Source organism: Lasioglossum baleicum, chromosome 11 (assembly GCF_051020765.1).
Source record: "Lasioglossum baleicum chromosome 11, iyLasBale1, whole genome shotgun sequence".
NCBI lineage: Eukaryota > Metazoa > Arthropoda > Insecta > Hymenoptera > Halictidae > Lasioglossum > Lasioglossum baleicum.
Window position 1 is genome coordinate 11,454,986 of NC_134939.1, and position 19,945 is coordinate 11,474,930.

General features: G+C 43.5%; 1 protein-coding gene across 6 annotated transcripts in view; it reads right to left on the reverse strand.

Annotated features, from left to right (window-relative positions):
* Ppn (proteoglycan-like sulfated glycoprotein papilin) overlaps positions 1-19,945 on the reverse strand; it is a 133,845-nt gene that overhangs the window by 93,560 nt on the left and 20,340 nt on the right. The gene's annotated exons all lie outside the window — the stretch shown is intronic.

The window sequence follows — 19,945 nt, forward strand, 5'->3', positions numbered from 1 at the left end:
AATGAAAATGTTGGAATTTCACAATTTCATAGAGAAATAAATGTTCGATGGTTCTATTGCAGAAAAATCACACACGTGAATTCGCAAGGGCGGAATATTGAAAGCTACGTGTAACTGTTTCATTACAGAAAGTGTTCAAACAGTGAATTATAAATGTTAATAAAACGTCTCCATCTTGATGCACTCATTGCTTTAATTCAAAACAACCAAATCCACTTCATACATATTTGTCTCTCACTCATAATGTTTCTTTGTCATTCTCACCACACTAATCCACACAGAAAGAAATCCTAAAAATAAATATTGAACCGAATATCCTAGTATTCAATAGCGGTCTAGGGTTAACGGTTCGATTCGGTCAAGAACAAATTTCCATCGTAGGATTCCAGTAAAACGGTTCCCGGATCACGTCCAAAATTAGCGCTTGAACATTCGCGGTTTATTTCTGCTTTCGCCGGATCGCGCCGGGTCTCAGGTTCCCGATACGAAACACGTTGCCGGGATGAACGGGTTTCGTCGATAATCCCGATTATTTTTCTTGAAAACGCGCCATAAATTCACGGTACACTGGCTGAAAATTCGCCGGTTTTCGCGGCCCGGGTCTCGGCGGGATCGCCGATCACCGATCGAGCAGAAATTTATTTTTCCCACGAACCGAGGACGACTTCCGGACCGAGGCGGATCCTCCCAGTTTGCTCACGATTTATTACGAAACTTCCTCTTATTATTTCCCCCTCCGCCCCTCCCTCTATATCTCCTCTCTTTTCCTCCGTCGAGCGCCACCCCCGCGAGATAACGCGCGACGTCGGCTGCACGACTTCACGCTCAATTGCGATTGCTAGTTATGACTCGTTATCAGCCTCGTAACACTCTTTCCACCGAGATAACGTGCACCTTTCAGTGGGTCAACGTCGGACTCGTTACCTGCTCTATTTTCACACGGACGAATCAGAACCGATTCTGTCATTATCCTGGACAGTTAAGGGACACCATATAAGCCGGGACAGTGCTTTTGCCACTGGAAACACTAATGTCATGGTTTTCAACTTTATTTCTGTTTATCAACTAACTTTTCGTGAACATTAGAAGCAACAAATCGTGTTCAGTGTAGCTGTGCCAAGGAAAGGCTAATAATATGTTCTAAAACGTTTTGTTGTTTTTCTTATTAACTCGTTTTCAATTGAAAATTTGTCGAGACGACCAAAAAGTGCATATACACAGTGTTGTATTAATTTAATTATATTGTAATTCTATCACACAATTGAATTGCATTGTAGTTCAATTATATAGTAATTCTCTCAACTGCGTCGTAACTGAATTACATAATTAAAACCTCTCAATTAACTCAATTACTAAGTGTTTTAATGAGATGTGTAATTGAAATACAATATAATTAAAATATTTTTGTTTTTCTTTCATATACTTGTTTGCTGTCTATGCGGCGTAATTTCTATTCCTCGTCCTCGTTCATAATACGTAACGCTATTTTATAATTGTACTCCAATTGCAATTGCGAATCACATTGTAATTTTATTGAATGGAGATCTGAATTATAAATTACACTATGACTGAATTACAATGTAATTCAGTTACTTTGTAATTATAATTCCTGGAGTAAATCAATTGTAATTCTCTGCAAAACTCTGCATATAAGGCGTTGTGACTTCATTTCAACACTTACTTTTCAGAGTTTTCCGGGCGTCCCAACTTATACGGCAAAATTTTTCTGCAACGAAAATGTAACTGGCAACTATACCTAATTTTTTGCCTGATTCTCATCCTCTCAAATTTAAAAAAACAAAACGTTTCCCAACCTTTATGGCAGTCCCTTACCAAAGCGATTACAACAGTAAATATCGGTAGCGATCGGTATCGCTCGCGGCGTAAGATCGCACGTTGCAAACGAAAGTGATCGCGTCGAGGAGGCGGTTTAACAATGAAATTAGCTGTACCGGTTATGGTTATCGGTTTACGTCGAGTGGATCGGAAACGGGGTCTGCCGGCAATGCTGTTCACGTTGCTTTCACGGATGTCACATCTCGATAGCGGCGAGGCATGCGGAATTCTATATTTGTCCGTGAAACTATTTATACTCGTGGCGCTTCATGTGATCCATAATGCGTACTCATGGTCGGGAGAGAGAAAAAAATATGAACAAACCAAACCGGGGTCAAGCGTTACTTCATTCATGCAGAAAAATGATCGTAGATGGTGTCGCGTTGCGCGGTTATGCTAGCACTAGCTTAAACGCGAACGTAATTCGACACGACTGCGAAAAATATGTCTGATTTCGCTCCGTAATGCTTCTGGCCTCGAACATGAACTAATTACTGGCTTATCTGCACTTTAACAAGGTCCGTATTCATTTTCATCGGTGTCTTTTAAAATCATTTGACTCGGTGATTAAAATTGAAACCATTAATGGTAACTGATAGTGGCAAGTACCAATTAAAAATGTTTATGTAATCAAATAAAATCGAAAAATTGGATATCGAAACGACAATCAAAAAGTGTCATCAAAAACCAAAATTCTTAAAAAGATATATTTAGGATGTAAAATCTGGTATCGGTATAAAATAAATTTGAAACGAATATCTGAAGCGTAAGTATAAAATCGGAACCAGGGTGTAGAGTGTACAGAGGGTTCTAAAAAGCTGAAGAGTGAAGTAAATCAAGTATAACTGGTGTACGGGTTAATTAGCGGCGGGAACGTAGGCTTGAGGGGAAGTGGGGCGAGAATCTGCGAGCCAGACGTATCCCTGGCGCACAAAGCTCGTAAGTAAGGTTACCGGTTCCACTAATTAATGCGCCGGTGTACGTATACATACATCAAAGTCGTCGGCTACGCCGTGGCGTTAATGGAAAAGTCAAACACTCGCGGAAAGAGGTGACACCTTTCGCGCGGCGGCAAAGCACCGGTTAAAAGTGTTGCGACTGTTCCGAAGAGAGAGATGTTCTCTAGACAAAGGTGTCCCAAAAAGAGAGACGTTCTTTCCAGAAAGGTGTTCGCCGGGCGAGAACCAGTCCGCGCGCGAGCAAACGGAAGTGTTCGCGGGCAAACCCCGGGGACAGGAAGTCGAGGAGCTCAGTTTTAATGGGGAATTATTTCGCGCGGGTATTGATTACTTTTACGAGCATGACCATAAATCTGGTTTAACAGCCGCCACGAATCCACGCGATGTTAATTTCATTCTCATTATAGCCCTCGCGTCTCGTATTTACTCGCAATTAGAACGCGCCATTAGAAGGTTCCATAAACGAAGATCGTTCCGGCAAATAAATAATAATGTGGATCTGGAGAAGTGAAATTTAAAAGAACAGTGATGAAAGTCGCAATCTTTCTCAGTTTTTCAAACATCTTTTTGAAATAGTACACAGTTGTTCCCATCAATCAGGTCCTGTAGGTAAAGTGTTAGTAAAGCAGAGGCTGCATTGAAATTTGCGAAAAATGCAGGAGGGTAATAGAACGGCGGTGCGCGGAACGAATCAATTAATGGCCGCGGATCGCTCGTGGATAAAATGAACGAGGAGTTGAATTAATTATATGGCTCGGTGGTTTCTAGTGTCCGCGAACCTGATAATTACAATACTCGCGGGCGAAACGCGGACAGCCGCATGACTTATGGGTCACTGTGAAACTACACATCGGCCGCAATGGTTTCACACCGTGCGATCCGCGCGATCTCTGGCCAACGTTAATGACATGTCGGCACCTTTGGCTGCCCCGGGGAGCGTTTACGGCTCCAAAAAGGGTAGCGAGACCCGCCCATTACAAAAATCCCCGAAGATTAGGCAGGGCGTAATTCCCAGGATGGCCTGACACCATGATTTCCACTCTCGACTCTCGGCATGCCACGGGAATGCCAATATCCTTGGTCCTCCACCTTCGGTCTCTTCGCTGTTGCTCCTCACCAAACATTTTATTTTCGATGTGGATATTATCTCTTGACATAGCAAAATTTACTGGCTTGTTTAAAACGTGTGTGAATGCTTCGCAAGCGTAGATACTTACGGGTTGTTTTAGATAGACAGAATCAGGCGAGAAATGTTTCACTTTCTCCAGCAGTTTATTAGACTGCAAATTAAAGAAAGGTGTCGTAACAGTTTATGATACTCTTTAATACATTGGATTTCAGATAACGGTGGCTATATCCATAACAGACATGACTCCATAAAATGTGAAACAGGTGAAACCTTCGAAGCTGATAATGGTAAGGATGGAATAAACATGTTCGGAAAAATCGTGGTTATAGCTACCTAAATCCGTCTAAAATTTATATAAAAAATGAGAATCAACAGGAAGGAAGTATTGCCTCAGTGTTAACATGAATGTTCGTATTCAAACGATTAAACGTTGGGCAGCGTGTTTCACTAGCGGGAAACCAGCGCGCGTTCCATCAAAATGGCACTTATGAATATCAAGTGGCTCGAAATTCGCGGGCGGCTATAAAACACCGCGATACGACATGGCCGCGACGGGGCGAAGTTAACCGATACAATAACGAAGTTTCTATTACCCGAAGCACAGCCATTAATCACCGAACTTCCATTCTGCCGTATGAGTAGCCGTCATGAAATTCGGCAAGTAATTAAGTCATCCGGCTGCCGGCCCGGTACCGAGAACACTGACAGCCCGCTATTCGTGGCTTTGTACTTCCGGTCGGCTCCTCCTGGCCGGGTCAGTGATAAATGGATCACGGGTACATCCTCTTCCTTACGGTATTCGGCGAACAAGGACCGTCAGGAACAGCGGCTGCGCTAAGATATAAGATCCGAACCGGCTGGGCTTGCCCGATTGGCTCCGGCCGACGATCCTTTTCCTCTGTACCGTCGAATACGTCGATCTCCATTCAGGATTTTTATTAAAACATCTCGCGCGAACTGTCGCGTACCTACTTCCGTCAATATCGTCGCGGAGAGAATCGTAATCGAGCGGAAAAGGGACCGATCGAGAAATGAAAAGGATGAAGACACTTTAAGAACTTTTTCCCAAGAAATCCGTAGGGGTATGAGTGTATAAAATTTTTGTAAATGCAAGAGCAAAGCAAAGACAGTTCCTGCCATCTTCCAGAAGACATCTTGCGGACCGCATCTCGCAAAGAGATCGGACAGCTTCCCAGACTCGTAAAGTTCAAACTGCTCTGTTAAACAAGCGTCCAATTGAACAGGAAATGTTCGATTTCGCGAATAGCACTTAAGGAATCGGTATCCAGGAGCAAGTCACTGGAATGTCGGACTCGTTCCATCAAAAGTGGAGCTCGCTTAATTGTTACAGGTGCGGGGCGCGCCGCTGCGAGTAAACAGAGAGCCCTCGGATGTGTTTTCGTCGCCAGGTTAATTAAGATTAATTAAACGACCGTTGACAGGGCGGCTTTCGGTGTTTGAATCGGCGGTCGTTAGCCGACCTTTCAGCTTGAATCGTTTGAAAAGGCTTTCGCGCGTCTCCTTTCACCAAGGGGCTACCTACAACGTTTAATAAAACGCTTGTGTAGAAAGCGCTCGAAGCAACACGTTCGACACGGAATAACGATAGGACAGATACACGCTGGTAGTCAATGGCAAGTTTTCATACACGGGATAATCGGCAGAAGTCATCGCGGTGGCTGCGATTTCACGCCGTGTGAAAATCGCTCGGCGAGCATGGAATTTTGATCGTGATAAACGATCGAACCCGAGGCTACGCGTCCTATCCTGTTAGACCGTGACACGTTCGTAACCCGAGACGATCCTCCGAAATGAAAGAGACGTCGTGAGACAGCAGTGCGAAACGGTGGGTTTAATTTAACGGAATATTAGCCTACTAATTCGAGGGTAATAAATCGCGCGAGCTCCGCGGACAGAAGTTGGATCGAGGTGAGTCGCGGACCTTCCAGACAAGAAATCGCAAATTATCCGATTTTGTGACGTTTAATAGAATTAAATGGCTGATGAACAGTCGACGGTAACTCTTGCGAACTGTTCAGGTCATTTATACAGGGTGAGCCACTCAACGTTATCACCTCAAATATCTTTGTTGCAATAATAGTCCCTTTCATTACGAATTCGGTGACTATAATTACTCCAGGTCATTCAAGCTCACGGACAGAAAAAACATATAAAACTAAAATATGGAAGCAGAATACGTTTATCACCACAGTGAGACTTGCAGTAAACATGCTAAGGTCCTTCAATGCTGTGGAATATTTTCAAACATCCTCTAGCCGATTACGCTGCGATTTATTTACTAACAGTATGTTCCCAAATGCGATTCCGCTATATCTTACTCAATGATTGAAAGATGTGACATGATAACGGTTTACTGTGAATGTAGACAAAATGCATTGCTGGCCTGGTTGCTTTATGAAGGAAGATACCCTGAGCAAAACCCTCCTTCTAGGCTGACTTTTACTAATATCTACAAGTTATTTAGAAATACTGGAAGTGTAGATGTAAGAAAGCGTAAACGAAGGAATCCCATGACTACTGAAGACAATGAAATTAATAATTTAGTACCACATGTGAGTACGAGAGATATTGCCCGAGAAGCAAGCATGAGTCAAGGTAGCGTAATACGAGTTCTGGCCCGACATAAATTTCATCCGTTTCACATATCGCTACAACAGGAATTCATCAGGTTTTTTCTGTCCGTGACCTTGAATGACTAGTCACTGTAATTGTAGTCACTGAATTCGTAATGGAAGGGACTATCATTGTAGATGTTTCAAAAGAGGTGGTTCCATTTAAAAAAATGAAGGCGAGCTTGATATTTCTAAAACAATGACATAAAAACAAAAATTTGTTTGGTGTCACACGAGCCCCATTTTACCATTCAACTTTGTCCTCAAAATATTTAATGTATCTTTGAAAACAACAAAGATATTTGAAGTGATAACGTTAGGTGACTCACCCTGTATATGCACAAGACTGTAACGCATGCAAATAGCCGCTAACGAATTAATTTATATACTTCATGTGGAAGAATTGAAAATTAAACGGCCCGTTGCAAGAGGATTATGATGTAAATGCAGAGAAACGTTTAGTTGTTTTCTCCGGAGGCCGAGGCAGATTTCGCACGATGTTTGACTGCGATTCTAGCGGTTCTCTAATAATTCGCACGACTATGCGTACGCCTGTTCCATTGGCCTACTCTGAGTAGTCGTACTCGAATACCGTCGCTTCCCGGGATACACGGAATACCTGGGACTCGTCGATGATTATCCCCTTGCTCTATGCATCAATGTCATCGCGGATCCATTGTCTTCGGGTGCTGGAATTGCATCCCGACGGATATTCATCACCACGAGTCGCAATTCTGACAGTATAAACTAATATCGAACGTGGCTGGTTATCAGACACTCCAAATTGCTACCAACCAAAGTTTATCAATCGAAAAAGAGGATTCTCAATTATACTAGACGGTGATCTTCGAAAGACTGATAAACATGCAACAATACAAAGAAATTAAAAGGGATGCAAATATAAGATAGATGAAGAGAATAATATACATACGCGATTATCATTGGACATGATTAATGTCTAATCATAAAAAGAAGAAGCTAGAGACTACACGAAAGCAACAACGCGGAACAGCGAAATCGTGCGGTTATCTCCACTTCTCTTTCCACAAACCGTACATGTATGTTCCGGTGTTCGGAATCAAGTCTTTTCTTCTCATAATATTTGGTTAAACATAGAGGAGCAGGTTATCCTCTATCGTGTAACCCACAAACCACCGTACTATGATAACGACGCTGAGATAACGGCCGTCGGATTTTCATGAAACGATCCCGTTCACCGCACAAAAATCTTATTCATGGGGTTTTATCTCTTATGGCCCGGCAAAATGTGTCCCGCCGAGTCGTTACCAACAGAAAGTGTCATCTCGGAATTACATTTTCCGCGTCGTACAACAATTATCCCCCGAGGCGTGAACACCTCCGAACCTTGGCGAACGGAAGTGCGGAAAATGACGCGGAAAACGAACTCAATCATCGACGATGAAATTGGAAGGGACATTGTTATCGACGTTAGGTGAGAAAATATTACAGCATATATTTCGACCAGAATTCGTCTTGTACTTTTGAAGTGAGAACTTTTTTAGTCTGATCCGCCACGCTCCGAGGTGAAATGCTGTTCGGGTAAACTCGGGGGAAGACAGGTGTGCAATCGCCATAGAAGTTTTGTCTGTTTTCTTAGTTTGCCTATCCAAGATTTAATAACTGGATGTAGTGAACAGTGTCTTCCGTTTTATCATTCTTCAAAGTCGAAGGTACGGTTCAAAGCGGTCGAAATTCATCTGAAATTCATTTGGACGCGTGCTCGCACTGTCGCGCGTCGTCGTCTTCGTCGTCGTCTGCGTGTTCACTTTGACACGGTTTCCCTCTGGCGATACGACAGAGCATTTCGACAAAGAAAAGTCATCAGCCCAGCCACCTTATTCACCGAATCTCGGTGCTCCGCGCGACTTCCGGTTGCGCCCGACGGCAAAGAGAGCTCGCTCTCAGAAGGGTCAACGTTTTCGCGAACCCCGGGCAAACACGACAACGCGTTTTAGGTGTACATCCACGGGCCGCTTGCCTACAAACGACAACCGAGACTTTTTGATCTCCTCGTCTTTCGCCGCAACGGCGCGTGGACCTTTCAAACTGGAGAAAATCATTTTCCCCTGTTGGAGAACGCGACACCTTCTTGGAACCTTTACTTCGACCGTAAACTGCATGGATTACGTTTCGTAGAGAAAAGAGCGGACAGACTTTTGTACAGATACAGGAAATAGAAAGACACACTCTCTCTCTATACATATAACGACATGCGTCAAATCAATTTGAGTTTCTTGTTATTATGTATACCGTAAGAAACGAGAATTCTCCAAGTTGGTACGCATATAAAATTGATGAAAGAGACGATTGGAGAGGGTAAAAATCGCGACTTCTTCGCAAGTTCCACAAATCACTTCGAAAAGTTCTCCGACTAATTATTTCCCGAATCGACGTGAAGGCCTCCCGAGTTTATCGTCCCATAAAAAGGCCTCGTCAAGGCGTTCCTGTGCGCACAGCATCGAGCGATTCTTCCACGTTGCGGGATTCCGCGACGGAACGGAGCTGGGGTTAATAGACATTGTAACAGGCTGTCGCAAAAAAAGGGCGCATCGACACGTAAAAATCGCGGCGCCGGTTCCACGAAAAGCCGGTGATGCGCGAGGACAAAAAGATCGCAGTTAATTTCAAGTTCGCCTGCTAACGAGCGATTTTTGCTGGAACTACCCTACCGCGTCTGCTTTCCTTCTCATTCTCTCTTTCGTGATCTCTTCCCACCCGTGGAACATGTTCTCGAGTAGCGCGTTTCGTAATGAAGAGGTAAAAATCAGCCCGAAGCGGCCAGACCAGGATTTTCGCCGGCGAATAAGTCAATTACGCGCTTTAAGACGAGGGAACCGCGGACCGTGTTCTTTGAGCCGCCAGAGGAACTTTCGAGTGTCCGGAATGGCTCGTATTAATTAAACTTTCTCTCGAATACGACTTACTGTTCATATCGCGGTACGAGACTCGCGGCTGCTGTCTTCTTTGAAGAATTCTTTTCAGCCGCGCACACTTTTTTGCCCGATGCTACTGGCGCGATTGCTTCACGCTCCCGTTGATTAATTATTTTCCGGCCCCTCCGAGGGAACATCAAGTGCCAAATAAAGTATTCTCGTTCGTTTACCTGTCACGCTTCAATTATTTTATTGGTCAATGTTAGCCAATTCGTTCAGTTTTATTAACCATTTCAATTTAAACAACTTCTTTATTTGTCATTATTTGTTTCTGGGACTTTCACCAATTTATTCGCGGCATTTAGGCAATTCTTTGGGAATACATTTTGCGGTACATTTTCACAGTCGCTGAATCGTCCGATGACTATTCAGCCAGCCCGGAACAACGATAGAGAAAACGCTGTCGGTGAGGAGTAGTGGGCAAACAAATCTTCCGCTGATGACTATTGGTTTAGGATGAACGACTGTGTATTTAGTGTTTTGCATTTCACGACGACGCGTACACGTAGCCCGGCTCTTCTTTCCCGATGCCGCTCTAACGTCGATTAAAAGCCTTCGCGGATTGCTGAAAGCTTTTCGCGGTTTGAAAATTGAGTAAAAAATATGCATTAGATGGAACATCCCTCGCGATACGATATCCGCGGCTACGGAGTTTAGAGAAGAAAGAACAACACTTTAAGCAAACAACACCACCGTGAGCATCGGAACGCAAATAAATCCTCGAGTGGTCATTTGATTGTCGTTCCCGTATCAAAAGGAAACATCCATTCATTAGATCGTAGATTCGATGTATTTCTGATAAAAATTTTCAGAAAAATTAAGAACAATGGTTTCAACAATATCTCATTACTGAATTTTCATAAAACTGGTATCTCGAAAACTTTAATACGAGATTTTTTCGAATTTCTGGAGATTTCCAATTATTTTAAACCTGTTCGTAAAATCCGATAAACCTGACAAAACTTCAATATGAAATCGGCCATTTTATGCTTCCGTGCGAAGGTTAACGACAGGTTCTCTGCAGGTGGATCGGAGGCAAATCATTTCCAGAAAATGATCCGGCCATAGATTCCACAGCACTCTTTAGTATCTGCGGCTGGCAGATCAGAGGAGAGAACTAATTTGTAGCTCGTACCTTTTCGAGCTCGAGCGAGGATCTAGAGGGGGAGAGTCTTTCTACCTGCCGCGATCGAGGAGCCGTAGAACTCACCTGAAGGGAACAACACCGGAACCACGTCTCGAGAGAGTGGCGTGACAAAATAATCGTGGAACGTGGCGGTTGCAATGGGCCACCCAGAGAATGCACCTGTCGCCACGAGACAGATTGAGCAGAGTCTGGAAAACTCGGTCGGCAATTGTTCCCGAGTACCTCGGATAGGCGCCGAAGAAAATTTCGACCGTAAATCTGCGCCCTCCTCGAGGAATAATTAACGAGCCGGAGCGGCGGCGCCCGGAAAATTAATTACAAACGATTTTAATTAATTGCGAAATACTGTAATCCGCCGCATTTGAATGTTGGAGACAGATAATTTCTGGGCGGTGTCGAAATTCTTTGATCCCGTCGAATTCGTAATTGATTATTACTAAAATGCAATTTGTAACGAAATTGAAACAGTGGAGATAGATATAGTTTAACACGATTTTTAAGATTCCATGGATTAAGTTCAGATTCCCGATGGAAGTTTCTATTATGCTCTGAATAAAATCGGATGCTTGTTAAACTTTACCAAACTTTTAATTGTACCATAAATGTGTAAAATCTGCAATCTAATGGCAATATAAGTTCTATTCTTCGTGGAATGGGTCAGCCGCGAAACTCTGCTGATTAGTAATTAGCTGTTGGATTGCTGATGTTTATGCATTTGGACTAAAATTGGAGTTTGTAGAAAGAATTTTCGAATTACCCCTGAAATTGGCAATTTTATTCAAATATTCAAGCACTACAGGGTTTCGTGTTCGCGAAGATGATTCAAAAGCTGGGACGCACGATCCGAACAGTCCCGACGGTCGTTTCCCAGGCAATCATCGGCAGATCCCGATCGGTACATCGAAAATTCCATGCAGTGCGCGTCTGTTCGGCGCATTAGACCGTACCAAAACACTAATTAATGAAGACAGTGCGGCGACAACTCATGCACGAACGTCGAGTGCAGCTGCGCACGCGTGTTTCGCGTCTACCGGCGTGTGGGACACGAGATGCCACATCAATTAGATTAATCACGCATGCCACGGCCATTTGGATTTGCCGCTGGCCGAAATGCGGGCTGACGTTTGCCCTGACCACCGTGTAGTTAACCGGCCAATTAATCATCCGCAAACATCGTTTACAACAGGCATTTTCTTCGAAACCTCGACGGTGACACCGACCGTTGGCCGTGATTGTCATTGTCAATGAGGAAGATGCACCTCGATGCACCGAAGAACGAATTCCGATCAATTTTTCATTCCACGTTAGAATCACTAATTCTTTTATGCGTTTCTGACAAGATACACCTTGTCGTTCCGAACTCTCGGAAGTATTGATCAAATGAAAAAAAAACAGGCTAATACTGTGTGCATAAAGCGAGTTTACCCGAATAGCGTTTCACCTCGGAGCGTGACGGATCAGACTCATTCACTGCTCAGCACTTGTGTGCGCGGTGCGTCTAAAGAAGTTATCACTTTAAAAATGTACAAAGAAGACGATGCATAGATCCGAATATATTGGCAGGAAAGCCAATAATGTCATCGAGACTGACGAATTGCGGCATTCACGAAGAAGCCGTCTATTGTCTCGTTTCAGGGCGGGGGAGTAAACGTGGATTCCACGTTTACGATACAACACGCCCCCGGAAAGATTTTCATTCAGTAGAACGGGCCCGGGGAGCTTTGTTTGCCCTCGGCGTGGCCATATAGATGAACCCTCCGGCGCGTGGCGGAGCAAATATTTTCTGCCAGTGTCGAAAAGCTTCCTGCCTCGGAGGCTCGTTGATGCGAGCCCTCCGGGATGTATCGAGAGTACGATGAATCGCTGACAATAAGTCACAAGCAGGTGCACACTGGTCCGCACAACTCCGAATCAGCTCGAATCTGCTCCACGACCTGCGAGGTTCACGCGACAACGGACAACGCGAGCAAACACACCGGGATTGTAGTTCTCATAATGGTTCTTCTTGCTCGCAGAGCCTCGCAAAGTAGTGTATTTTCTTCTGGCACCGTCGCGTCGGTTGGCTAGCTTCGAAACACTGAGCAGACAGGAAATGAAAAATCGGGGAGGCTGGGAGACTCCTCTGTACAATTTTAGGACCGAGTTTCTAATTTTTCCTGCGACTGGCAAAGGAGAATATTTTTTGTGGACGTCTGATTGCTTCTCCACGCTTTTGGAACCTTCGCGGGGAAGCATTCAGCTCGGTGCAATTAGTAGACCCAAGCAAGTAAGACTACGGTTACCGAAATTGTTCTTACAACACAAATGTAGCTAGGTTCATTTCTATCATAATTTCTATAGAGTTCAAAATTGGATAAATGAAATTGGAAATGGTGCTAAAATTAACATGTCATTTGGTTTCGACCTGTTTCTAAAATTTATATTTTGGGCGAGGATCCGCAGTCTACTCGTCAACCAATGGCTGCGACGTTACCGCAAGTCTTTCGACTGGTCTACAATTTTCAGAAGACGTCCCGCAACGTCCTTTTTATTTAAAAGCACGGAGACTAGCCGGAAGCATGGCCTCCGTTTTAGGCTACTTTCCCCAAAGACTCCCGGATGAGAACGCAATCTCTTAAAAGCGCCCTGTGCAAAGTTCACACGCGGCGAGTTTCTCCGTCTTTCACTTCTTGAATGAACGCCAGCACTCGAACAGAGGAAACACGCCGGCCACATGGTGGAAAGATGCAAATGATCAGACACAGCTTATGATCCGCCGGAGAGGCGAATGTGCATAGACGAATTGTGCAACGGACTTTCGCGTCGTCGGCGCCGCGCCGTTGCAACGGAGGCCAGCTTTGTTGTTTAAGGAGGTTACGCCGGAAGTGTGTTGAAGCCGCGTCTTCGCTAATGCACTGTGCACACAAGAAGTTGTATTCGGGCGCGGTAGTCCCGCGGGAAAAACGAGACGCGTAACAAGGCCGGGGCCTTTAAAGAAATGCTCGTTAATGTAACCTATCGCAACACTCCAGGGACTCGGTAGGAATATGGGTCGATGTCGTTGTTGCCAAAAGGACAATGGCTGGCGAGCCTACCGGAGCATGATTCAGGGAGCCTCTGCGAAAAGGATGGAAGATTCTAAAGTTCCTATGACGTGGCGGAAATGTCACGCGACGCTCGTGTCTCGGAAAAATTCACGTGTCGCGCGGATTCTTGCTGTCTCTAATACACTCGGCTTAATTGAACGAAATAAGGACTCTAATCTAAATGAGTAAGCTTCGAACCTGTTTCTGGATTAATGAGACACGGTGCGTATACAGCACGAGAAAGTCCGTTTTTCACCCTGTGATGAATTATGTCATTTATTTGTGACTGCTACAATTTTTTATTTATGTTCGATAGACGTTGTGATTAGGAAATTCATTTTCTCCAAATGTAAGATGTAAGATGTAAGTTCCTCGCTTTACAGTTTCTTGTTCGAGCACGCATAAGAGAAGTTGATCTCCACTCCTCTCTCTCTCTTTCTCTCTCTCCCTCTCTGTTTGGCTTGGTTCCATCGATTATGGATCCTTGCTCAGCAGACCGCAACTTCCAGGAGGTTATTAAGTGAAATTTACGGAAGAGACACGTTCCTGTCGGTAGCTGGAACTAATCCTCCGACTTCCTAAAATCCTGGAAACTTTTCCGTCTAGGACCGTAGGATTATCCTCTTACGTGTGGCCAAGAGATGCAGTAGGTAATTCGAGTAATTATTTCCACGGCAATTAGACGAGATAGAGATGAAAGAAACGTTGCACTGCGCCATTGATAAAAATGATCGTCTTTTCATTCGTTCATCCTTTGCCAGAATATTTTTGCAGGTGCACAACTGAAGGCCAGAGTTGGGCAAAAATTTAATTTAAATAAAAATATCGAATAAAATGGGTTTTTTGCAAGTGGGTTTAAATCCCATTCGAAATTTTTATTTAAATAAAATTTTTGCCCAACTCTGCTGAACGCATATCTCTCTCGAAGTTTGAAGGTCCGTGCAAACATTAAAAAATTTTTCTCGTGAACAAATTTACCATAGATTTGAAGATTGAAGCTTCCCCTTTACAATGATACTTTAAAATTTGATGTACGATTTTTTTGTGTGCAATTATTGATTTTTCAATCTCGTTATTCGAGTACTTTTATTTAATTAATACCGAATAAATTTCAAGGTGGATCGCAGAGAATGAGAAAGGGTAATTTAAAGTCGTTACGCGTATGCCTCTTCGCGCGGCAAAATGAAATCCGCAAAGAAGCAGTTATAGTCCACACGCGCCGATTTAATATCACAGCCCGAGAACTGCGCGAGGGGATTAATTTTATACTGTTTTACATTACGACTAAGTCCTCTCGCGTTTGTTTTATTTAGCAGTGTAATCGCGCGGCTCGCCATCAACAGAACACACACGCGGCCGTAAAGTTGGAAATCAAGATTCCCAGTCTCCTGGCTAATTGAAAATTCCAATTACACATGCCACTGCATTGTGTACACTGTATTAATTAAAACAGTGACCGTTCCACGAAATCTTGTTCGTAACATCAATTACTGCGAATAAAACGCGAAATTTTGTGAACGGGAGACCGATGTGCATGCATGTATACATGCATATAGAAAAGTTTCCGTGTGGTTTACGGGGTTGGTTTAAACCACGCATTCTCGTTTTCATGTAATCTCGCTGCAGCCGGCGTAACTTGTCTGTAATACTTTCTAATCTTCCTTTACAGCGATAACTAACCTGATAAAAAGTGTAGCGAACCCGCCGTCCAAAAGATTTAAAGATACTTTCTCAACTTTTACCATTAAATTACGATGAAGTTCTCGTTCCTGCTCGTGTTAAAGCCACAGAACGCTAATTCTTTTTCCTAGACATATTTTATTTTATAATTTGAGGCACTCTTCCTCTTTTCTGCGACTCACGCTATACTAAACGTTTACGGAAATTAAAAACTTAAAATTAAATGTTAAATAGACGATATAATCGAGGAAAACAACGTAAAATAAAAAGATGTAAATTTTCTCACAGATATTCAAACTATCAATTAATATATTATAAAATTGGCATTCTTTACTGGAAGCTTTTCGTAAGTACGTGAAAGGGAAGGGCAATCTGCGAGAACGGAAAATATTCGAACCCCCAATTATTTACCCATAGAGACAGCGTTCCAATTAAAAGGATTGCAATTCTTTTTGGGGGTGTGCGAGGGTGGCGGCAGCTATTGAACCGATTTGTACGGGGCCAATAACGAGTCACCCGTGATTTCCGGAAGCTGGGGCGCGAACGGCGGCATGTCAACGGTCTCATAAAATTCCGGAATTCAAATTGACGTCAGAATGAAAACCGCGAGAATGAAATTCGCACACGCCCCCGTGTGTCCGTGGATATTCCGCCAATAAACGTTCGGTTCCAGGACATGTCCGGCCGACGACCGCTATATTTGATTCGCGGGCGAATCCGTGGCAGATTCTATTACAGATTAGGCTAGTAATCGAGCGAGGGATCTACGCACGATCATTGCCGACCAAGAGCATTTGCCAGCGAGGCGAGATCGGCGATCTGTTACACGATAATGGTGCTCCCGTAACTCTACCTTTAATTTCACCCTTTCTATTCTCGTCGATTTTTCACCTGCCTCCTCCTCCTCCTCGCGAAATGGAATTTTTGAAGTCACCGCTGAGAATGATACACGGACCTTTGATCTATGATCCAGAACAATTGCATTGCCTTCTATTGGATTGAGAGGGAGCAAAAAAATATTTTCTACCCGATTTGCAACCAACTAGAGTGAAATAGAAATTTATTTTCTTTCTTAATATGTTCAATATGTTTTGAATTACGCCCACTACATTTTTGTCACAAATGTATCAAATCCGCTGTCTATCGATGAGTAAATGTCCAAAAATTTGAATGCTGTTTACCATAATACACAATAAATAATAATGTCCTTAAGTCTTTTAAATGCGTCACTATACTGAATAACATCGATAAAATGAGTAAATGATGGAATAGAGAGACGCAATTTCCAGCAGTAAAATAAAGTGCAAGCCAGCAGAGTTTATAGTGGACGGCTACTTAAAATTTTTATAGCGCAGACATGTATTTCTGCAGTAATGCGAGGCTCTTCCGATAGCAGAGCGTATTTGTACCGCGAATAGAGAGCCACGATAGAGCAACTTCCGAGGGGGAACATCGTCATAAAGATAAAATCTGTAGACGATCCCCGGCACCGTTTCAAACTGTCCGGCACACCTACACACGGTTCCATTTCCACTCGATTCAACCCTGCGAGGATGTATATCGATCGTGTGCCGCAGGACTCGATAATCCACTGGACGATACAAAGTATATCAACCCGTCGAGAAACACGCATTATGTCTCTGTCATGGTGAACAATCGCTCGGGTTGTCGACCGATCAAAACAAGATATTCAGAGATCATTGGACTCCCCTCTTCATCTATATATATAAAAGCGAAGTCCTGACTCACCTATCAACGCCCAGGCTAAACCCTTGGACTTAGAAAGCTGAAATTTTGCACAGAGGTTTCCCTTATGATCTATACAAGGGATAAGAAAGGATATTTCGAAATTCAATCCCCAAGGGGGTGAAAAGGGGTTGCAACGTTTGTATGAGGAATATTTTGTTCGTGGTCGGATTTACTTCGTACTTGGTCTTAATGCTCTTTGATATAATTAATCAAACACCTATTTCGGCATTTTAAAAAATTCAACCTCTAAGGGGGTGAAAAGGGGTTGCAACGTTTGTATGAGGAATATTTTGTTCGTGGTCGGATTTACTTCGTACTTGGTCTTAATGCTCTTTGATATAATTAATCAAACACCTATTTCGGCATTTTAAAAAATTCAACCTCTAAGGGGGTGAAAAGGGGTTGCAACGTTTGTATGAGGAATATTTTGTTCGTGGTCGGATTTACTTCATACTTGGTCTTAATGCTCTTTGATATAATTAATCAAACACCTATTTCGGCATTTTAAAAAATTGAACCCCCAAGGGGGTGAAAAGGGGTTGCAACGTTTGTATGAGGAATATTTTGTTCGTGGTCGGATTTACTTCGTACTTGGTCTTAATGCTCTTTGATATAATTAATCAAACACCTGTTTCGGCATTTTAAAAAACTGAACCCCCAAGGGGGTGAAAAGGGGTTACAACGTTTGTATGAGGAATATTTTGTTCGTGGTCGGATTTACTTCATACTTGGTCTTAATGCTCTTTGATATAATTAATGAAACACCTATTTCGGCATTTTAAAAAATTCAACCTCTAAAGGGGTGAAAAGGGGTTGCAACGTTTGTATGAGGAATATTTTGTTCGTGGTCGGATTTACTTCGTACTTGGTCTTAATGCTCTTTGATATAATTAATCAAACACCTGTTTCGGCATTTTAAAAAATTGATCCCCTAAGGGGGTGAAAAGGGGTTTTGAAATCTAAGATTGCGGCATGATATAAAATTAAAACTCTATAGGGGTGAATGGGGGGTTAAAAGGTTTTATATGGAGAAACAATATCAAGTTCCGAGAGGCATTAAACGGTTTTCTGTGCGAGCGAAGCCGCGGGCAAAAGCTAGTATGAAATAAAACTCTTTCATAATTTAAAAAATTCTAGCTTTCTTGAAACATGCTTTTCACGGTCGTAAAATTAGCGTGGAAATGTTTTGTAAAACAATTTTAATTATCGAAAGATCACCAAAATAAAAATAGTAAAAAATCGAAACGTTCCAAGGACCAACGGTGGAACAGTGCCCAAATTCCCAGAGCAATTTTTCGCAGCGAGGAGAATTCTCGCGGAGGTATTCCATTCGAGCGAGCTAAACTGGATCAAGGATTACAGAAAAGTCCAGGGTAACTCCCGATTAATTCACCGTGAAAGTTCCCGGGGACTTCGAATCCGGAGGCGCGCACCATGAGTGCACGTGAGTCGTGTATCGGGTGACCGCGTCTGGAAAGAAGAAGAGCGAAGAGGGCCGGTGACCAGTTATTCGAGGAATGTCGAAAGGATCCTCGGCTTTGTTCGAAAGGATATAGCCGTGCGAGTACGAGACCCGCTTTGTACGAACGTGCAACGTACGTGTGCACACTACACAGACAATGCGTGCGGGGGTGGTTTTGTAAGAAGTCGTCGGTCGAGTGCTCGCGTGCGCACACTCGAAAACCAGAGTCCACAATGGGGTACACTCCGTGCGGAAGGTGCTCTTCACAGCACGTGAGGGATTATTGTAATGCCACCACGTTGGAACACTTCGAGAACAGCTCGAACCACGTCTGCGTTTCGTGCCGGGGGATCGTGGAAGGATGGTCAAGGACGAGACAAGCAAAAACGCAGGACTCTTAGAAGACGTCTGGCTTCTGACAGCGAACTCTCCAAGTCCTTTGGACTTTCCGGCTTGCGCACGTCTTACATCTTTTCCTAAATTGCTTATGGAATTTTTAGTTACGGAGTTCCAATCAATTCAATTGTTGATTAATATGCGCAAACGTGCAGAAGAGTCGAGAAAAAGTAAGATAAATAAGTGTGTGCAACGGAATCAAACGTGGGCCGTTTGTCGGCCGAGTAAATTAGGGCGACGTGTGCACTCCCCTTCACGAATTTAACCGCGTGATCTGTGGCCAGAACCATAAATCCGTGTGAACAGCGGCGGCTGAAAGGCCGTCCGTCCGGTGCTTAGGAATTTATTCGAGCATGATCACCCGGTATAGTGGAAGCTGGATCGAGGGGGATGCGCCGTGGGCACGTGAGGTATTATTATAATGGGCTCTTTAGAATTCTTTCGACAAACAGGTCCTACTGTCCTACATCCCGGGGCTTCTGCGGTACGGAATCGAAGCGATCAGGATCGCCGACACCGTTGCGGGTCGGATATTTCGGGACGATTGATCTACGCGAACAATGTCAGGAATTTAATATTTTAAACTATAGAGTGGTGGATGAAATATTCCAGAGACAATGTTGAATATAAAAGCAATTCCTCTTTTAATCAATTTTTTCGCTATTGCTGGTTCCTATACATTTTTCATAGATGCTCTTTTTGAGGAAGCAGATTTTAAAGTTCACGCGTGGCCAGGATGTGAGATATATTTTACGGGGGTGGTTTTCCCTGTGATGCTCTGCTGCCGAGAACCACTGAGAACGACTTCGTCATATCATCAGCTTACGGATCATCGCCTGTACTCTCTCGACGATGAATATCTCGATCGCGCGGGGGATAAATCGTTTTCCAAACCGGGTACGTCATTCGCTTTCACAAACACTGTCTCATCCATC